This window comes from Magnolia sinica, chromosome 7 (assembly GCF_029962835.1).
Source record: "Magnolia sinica isolate HGM2019 chromosome 7, MsV1, whole genome shotgun sequence".
NCBI classification, from domain to species: domain Eukaryota; kingdom Viridiplantae; phylum Streptophyta; class Magnoliopsida; order Magnoliales; family Magnoliaceae; genus Magnolia; species Magnolia sinica.
Window position 1 is genome coordinate 93,047,459 of NC_080579.1, and position 7,918 is coordinate 93,055,376.

Consider the following 7,918-nt stretch of genomic DNA (forward strand, 5'->3'; position numbering starts at 1 on the left):
AAATCAAATCTCCAAAATATGGGGAAAGAATCCCCATACGGCGGGATCCTCCTTCTCTTATAAATATGAGAGACTCCAAAGATGAAAGGTACGCAAAAAACTCTCTCAAACCCCCTCAATACTATAAGACCCAGATTCCTAGCCTGACTTTGGCATCGGAGGGTCCCTTGCTCTAGCCAGGGTCTCCTTTGTCTTCTTCCTGTGCAGGTACCCAAAGGTATCAGGAGGGACGACCAGATTTTTGCATCAACAATATATATATACACAAAAAAAGGACAATTTAAGCTTTAGATAAGCTACAAATGAGCGCCTTACCTACATTTTTTAACCATATATTTAGATGACCAACATTTGGACGGTGCGAAAGGCCTAAAAATATTCATGTGTATATTCCAAATTAATGTACATTAATATTTTTTGAATGATTGTAATAAACATATTGAAATGTATACTTTAACAAAAAAGAGGACAATCCAAGCTTTAAATGGCCTACAAATGAGTGACTCACAATTTTTATCCATTCATTTAGATGACCAATTTAGACAATACAGATCATTCTATTGATGTAAATTTAATATTATAGTTGATAATTAAATTATTTTGATGTATCATTAACATGCAATGTGTACTACAAATTAATAGCTATACTTTTGTTATACTTGTGGCTCTTCTACCTTTAAAAAAATATTTTACTTTGATTACAAGTGAATAATAGTCAAATCACAACAAAAATATAGGATTTTAAAACACATTAAAAGTATGTATCGTTAGTTTTCTTAATGCAGAATAGCAAGTAGCGAACTGCACATCAGACATGAAGATCAAGAATATTGAATACATGGCGTACCTGATTGAGATGTTATTGTTGTAGATAGGATCGTTGGATTCTTCCTCTCATTACACATTTAGAGAAGCTATGATGGGGTTGTAACTTCTGTTGGTGGTGTTGGTTGGGGACCTAGCCCTGTTTTATAATGCAGATAGTAGAGGAGTTTGAAACCCATCAAAACTCCTCTCCCTATGGCTCCACACGAATCTGACAATCCTAGTTCATCTAGAATACTGTGTGTGTATCATAGTTGTAGCACTCCATCCCTTACATGAATTTCTGAATGTATCACAACTTAGTGGGGCCCACTGGTATACCTGATCACATTATCCAACCGTTAAGACAATCCGGACCGTTGATCAATGAGACCCACCTTATAAAATTATTACATTCTCCCAGTTCTACTTACTCAAATTATATTGCGCATACTTAGAGAGAAGTAGAACTTAACTTTATATCAGAATCATCAAACAACTTTATTAAATGAGATCTCTTTAATATATGTGGAAAAAAAAACACGCTCAACTCCCATTAACTGAAAACATTTGTAGGATCAATGACTCCCATAAATGTTATATGCTTCTGAAATGGCGTGATAGAGTCATTTAGTGAGTGGATTTGCAATCATCTGCTTAGTGCCGATGAACTCCATAGACACTTGATGATTCTGAACTCTTTTCTTTACAATAAGATACTTGATGTCGATATGCCTCGACCCTGATGAGTACTTGTTGTTACTAGATAAGGAAGTCACGGCTGAATTATCGCAAAATATTTTTAATGGTTTCAGGGTATGCTCCAGTACCCGCAAACCAGATAAGAAATGTTGTAACCATAATGCCTGATTAGATGCCTTATGATAAGCAATTAATTCAACTTTCATGGTGGATGAGGTTGTAGTTGACTGTATCAACGTAGCCAGCATAATCTGCATCTGAGTATCTAACCAACTCCAAATGGTTAGATCTCCTGTAAGTGAGTCCGAAGTCTTTTGTCCTTTTTAGGTAGTGTAACACTATCTTTGCAGTTGTGCAATGCTGCGTTCCTAGATTAAATAGATACCTGCCCAACATTCCAACAACAAAGGCAATATTCGGCCGCGTGCAGACTTGAGCATACATGATGCTCCCTACTATCGACACGTACAAAAATTCCTTTATTCAATTCTTTTCCAGATCATTCTTGATATACTGGAATTGGCTGAATTTACCATCCTTTACAATGGGTGACTGTCCATAAGCATAATTTTGCATGACATACCTTTCGAGTATCCTTGTAATGTAGGCCCTATATGACAAGCTAAGCAATCCACGAGATCTGTCACGGCAAATCTCAATGCCAACGACATAAGAGGCGTCGCCAAGGACATTCATTTCAAATATTTGAAATAAGAATTTCTTGGTGTCGCTCAATATCCTAATGTCATTGCTAGCTTACTGAATATCATTAACATACAAAATCATCATAATGAACTTACTCCCAATGATTTTAATATAGATTCATTCATTTGCAGTGTTTTCTATAAAGCTATATGAGGAAATTATTTCATAAAACTTTAGGTACCAGTGTCGTGATGCCTGTTTTAACCCATAGATGGATTTTTTAGTTTACAAACCAAATGTTCTGAGCCATGAGTTATAAAACCTTCGGATTGTAACATATATACATTCTCATTTAGATCATCACTGAGAAATATTGTTTTTACATCCATCTGATGTAACTCTAAATCTATATAAGCTACAAGGGCCATCATGATCCTGAATGAGTCTTTCTTAGATACTGATGAGAAAGTCTCCTTAAATTCAATGCCCTCACATTAGTTAAAATCCTTGGCAACAAGTTTAACTTTATATCTTTAGACATTACCCTTGAAGTCCCGCTTGGTTTTAAATATTCATTTAGAACTAATCGACCTTATTCCAGAGGGTAACGCAACAAGATCTCATACTTTATTGTCCTTTATGGATTTCAACTCATCTTTCATGGCATCAAACCAACGAGAAGGATCAACACTTTGTATGACTTGTGCAAAGGATTCAGGATCATTTTTCATCCCAATGTCAAACTCGTGTTCCTGTAAGTATATGATGTAATCGTCTCAATTTACAGGTCTTCTCTCTCTTTCGAATTTTCTTAATGGTTCAACTTGTTGGGTGTAATTTTTATTTTCCTCATCAGTGGGTTGTATGTGAGGTTCAACATGGTATTCTGTAGTAACTGTATGATCGACTACAACATTTATATCCACGTGATCTTGAGTGACCATGACCGAAGTCACAGTCATTTCTTCCTCAAATACAAAGTTTTTAATGTTTGTGCTCCCACTATTTTCAGTATCTTCAATGAATTTGACATTCTCAATCTCAACGATCTTGATATAATGGGAAGGACAGTAGAATTGATAACTTTTAGACTTTTCCCAGTATCCTATAAAGAAATAGTTTATGGTTCTGGGATCAAGCTTTCTATTATGCGAATTATAAACTTTAGCTTCAATAGGACATCCTCAAACATGCAGATATCGGAGACTTGACTTTCTTCCATTCCACAACTCAAAAAGGGTTTAACTTACAGCCTTGTCGGGGACCTTGTTAAGGATATGAACTGCGGTTTTGATTGCATCACCCCATAAAGATTCTGACAATGTCGAATTACTAATCATGCTTCGCCCTATATCCATAAGGGTGTGATTATGCCTTACAGCTACACCATTCTGCTATGGAGTACCAGGCATAGTGTACTAAGCGACAATGCCATAATTTTGTAGGTATCTAGCGAATGATCCTGGATTGTGACCTGATTTGTCATATCTACCATAGTATTCCCCACTACGGTCAGATCTGACAACTTTAATCCTCCTATTGAGTTGATTTTCAACTTTAGCCTTATAGATTTATTTTTATTTTTATTTTTAAAAACATCTAAGGCATCTTATTTTTCATTAATAAGATAAAGATGCCTGAAATGAGAATTGTCATCTATGAAAGAAATAAAATATTTGTATCAACTCCAGGATGCCGTAGGGAATGGTCTACAAATGTCTGTATGTATCACCTCTAGTAGTCGTACACTCATTGTTGCACATTTCTTTTTGATTCTGGTCTGTTTTCTTTTTATACAATCAATGCACATTTTATAGTCGGATAAGTGTAGAGAATGAAGAATACTTCTCGCATAAGCATGTCTAATCTCTCACGAGATATATGACACAATCGCATGTGCCACAACATGATGGAATTCTCGCAATCTAGTTTACGTTTAGATCTTGTTTTATTTTCATACAAGCCATTGACATTATAAACGTGTGAGTGTAACGCCCCGTGTTTTTGGAACCCGAGTATATGATTCATTTTTCAAAAATTCGAGTGTTAATCTTTAAGGATAGCTAAATTCCATATGTGTGTGTGTGTGTGTGTATTTCTTTTCAGAGTGAGCAGTTTAGCAGAATAAGAATAAACCAAACATACAGGAAATTGCATATACATTCAAATTACACGAGCGACTACCCATAATGACTTATACAAACTAATGTCCCAATACTTACAATTATAAAATAAAATATTATCGCATGTGAAGCAAAACAAATTATAACTAATCTTGAGCTGTAAAATACTGTAGCAACTCTTAGCAATACAATCATGCATCCTTGACAATTGCACCCTGCTCCTCATCAATATAAATATAAATATCGACTGGGCCACCTGTGCTACCTGTACGGTTATATATTCGATGAATGAGTAGCCAGCTCAGTGTGAATTCTCCTCAAAATTACACACTGCCGCATTAGGTAAGCATAGTTATAAAAACATAACAAGGCATACAAAGCAATACATGATGCAGTCTTATTAAATGCATGTATGTATGAATGCACATCAACTGAGGATGCTCATCCAGTTGGCTTTTGGGCAAAATTCATGCTCGTGGTCGGTCACCAATGAAAGTACATAGTACATACGTAGTGCCAAACTCATCGAAGGTGGGTCAATAGTCGATGGTCTGGGAGCTAGCGAAACGATACCTCAATTAAATCCTATAGACACGTGATATAACATCCAGAATTAGCCATTTGTCATTATACGTATGCTAAGAATGCATGATTAGCCCAACCATCATTATTCCATTTATAACTAGCCAGTTTAATAAAGCTCAAAAGTCACTATGGGGGGTTCATCATCCAGCGTAGGTTGACAACTTAGGCATAGTGTCTCATACCACCATCATTGGCTCATGAGGCTACTACCTTAAGATGTTTAATGGAACTCATCGACTAGTGGTCAATCATATTTAGTATATGGGGCTTGTCATTGCATGGTTGCACAAAATAATGCATCGAATCCATATAGGGCAAATACCAAAACAAAGCTACATAGGGCGAATATCAAAACTAAGCCACATAGGGTAAATATCGAAACTAAGCCACATAAGGCAAATATAAAAAACTATGCGATAAAAGACCATCTTCGAAAACCACTTAGACACAACAACCCCTGGATGACAGGCCCACATTAATATTCAATTTAAACCATCATTCAAGTAACTATTAAGTCGAAGGTCTATTACAATCACAACCAATCAAGTTACATCCCAAGTATGGGTGTACATTTACAAGTGGAATTTTTCACTAATTATGTACCAGTTTAAATTCTATAAGCAATACACAAGTAATTCACAAACATGAGAAATTATGCAGGATAAATATTGAGCATGTAATCTAGCATTCAATTCCAACAACCAACACATGTAATTATAAGATAAATATATCAATTATCAATCCAAAAAAAAAACTATTACTTAAGCTAATGAGAAAATGAAAAGCTAAAGGGGAAGAAATCATCACCTGATGTTTTGAACCGCCTACATTGTTGTTAGAAGTGCATGTGCCCTTATAGTTGAATCCTACCATAAATTGTGAGATCGTATGGTTAGATCAAGGTCATACGAACTATCTATGGTCAGGATTATAACCTAGGGTTTGGATTACTTATTTTTAGAGTTTTGATGTAGAATTAGAGTTTCAACCTAGAACTTAATCCTATGCTTATATTTTAGGATTTAGATGCTAATTGATTTATAGTCGATCGTAATGCTAATAATACTAATGATTTCAAAATAAACATTGATATTAATAATATACTTAATATTAACTAATGTGGCAATAATAATCATTATGATGAAAATACATAGTATGCTCTAACATCAATGATAATATTTAATAATGACAAAATAAAACACTAATATTTAATAATGATAATTTTTTATATGTAATAACTAATATCAGTATAGATAATTTACTAACGGCTATTCATTTCTAATATTAACAATCCTAATAATGATAGAAATGGCAACAATGTTAATTGTAATCGAAAGAATTTCGATACGGAGAAAAAGCGTGGACTCACATTAGTCGACCCGGTAACAAGTCGGGCTCCCAACTTGGTCGGTTCTCTCTCTCTCTCTCTCTCTCTCTCTCTCCATTTCCCTTCTAGCTGGGAAAAGGTCCAGTAATGGTTGTTAGACCCGTCCTAACTCTGCCCAGACTTGTGACTCGGGTGAGTTTGAACCGAGTTAACTAGGTAGCACCCCATCTCCTTTCCTGTATCTTCTTCTTCTTCTTTTTCCTCCATTTTTTCCCTTCTTTTCTTTCTTTCCTCAAACATGTCCAACAAGTTTGCTGACTGAGCACGGCCCCAAAATGGTTCGGGATTCGGGTCAACCCCTGACTTAGTGAGTTGACTCGGTTTGGCTAAATAGCCTTCTCCTTCTCCTCTCTTTTCTTCTCGACTTCCCTCCACTCCTCTCTCTCTCTCCCTCTTGTCTCCCATATTGTTTGGGCAGGAACAATCCCAACTTGGCCCAGGCCTTGACCAGATTCACAACTCGAATCGTGACTCAGTTGGGTCGAGTCAGTGCAACACAGTAGAGGGCAGCTCTAGCTCTCTCATTTCCCCTCTTCTTTCTATCTCCACCACTGGGAATGCTCAGTAAGAAGCTTGGATGGACCAGACAGTATGGCTGGACTCGTTCTAGCAACTCTGTCGGGTCAGATCTCAGCCACTAAGTCAGCCCAGTTCAGTGCGGCAGCAACAATGCCCACGCAGTTGATGTGAGTGCAGCAACAACCTGCTCTCTCTTTCTCTTTCTTATTCTCTTCCTCTTCTCTTTCCATTTGCTGGAGGTCCAGCAACAACAACTGAACGCCCAGGAACGATCCGGCTCGTACGGCTTGACTCGGCATCGAGTCACGATGTAGTGCGACACCAGCTCGATTCCATTCTCTCATTCTCATCTTCTTTCTTCTCCCATTTTCTTTTTTTGCTTTTCTGCATATCTGGAGGCCCAACAGATCCCCTGGCATGACCTGATTCCGCCCCGACTCGAGGTGACTTGGTGTGACAGAATGACGAGGAAGAAGAAGGTGGTCATTAATGGCGGATTTGGATGTGGATCGTCATTCTCTTACTGATCTTTGTGGGAGGTCCAGGTAGGCCATATGGAGCTTTCGAGTTCAGAGAATCCAAGCTTCACGAATCTCTCATGGTGGTTTCGAGATCGGAAGCTCCCGGCTCGATTTTCTGGCGGCCGCCACAACCAGAGAAAACTGGTTGCCATCCCATCCGTCTGCCTTATATCACGCCCTAAATTCCCTAAGAGCCGTCAAATGAATATTAGAGGGCCTGGATCGAATCTCGCTTTTTGGTTTTTTAAAATTATGGGGAGAGACCTGCGTCGATTTTCTTACAGAGCCCTAATCTGTGTGAAGCTACAGATGGTTGAGATGGGTATGTTTGGACGATCCAGATCACTCCAGACACCCCTCACATGGATCGCCAACCTGTCGCCCGGAGACAATTTTCATTTTTGAAAAATAGTGTGCTTGTAGGTCTGTTTATATCAAGAATCGTGTGCATGAACATGCTCTCCCAGGTGTGGGATTATGTGAGGTTTGGTCAGAAGATACGTCTTCACCAGATGGACGGTTCAGATCATGAAAATGGGCCCTGATATGTGGGTCCCGATCAAAACCAGGGATGTTTGTCCGTTCGCTGGCGAAAACAAGAGAAAAGGGAAGTTTCTTCCCATTTGCGGGAA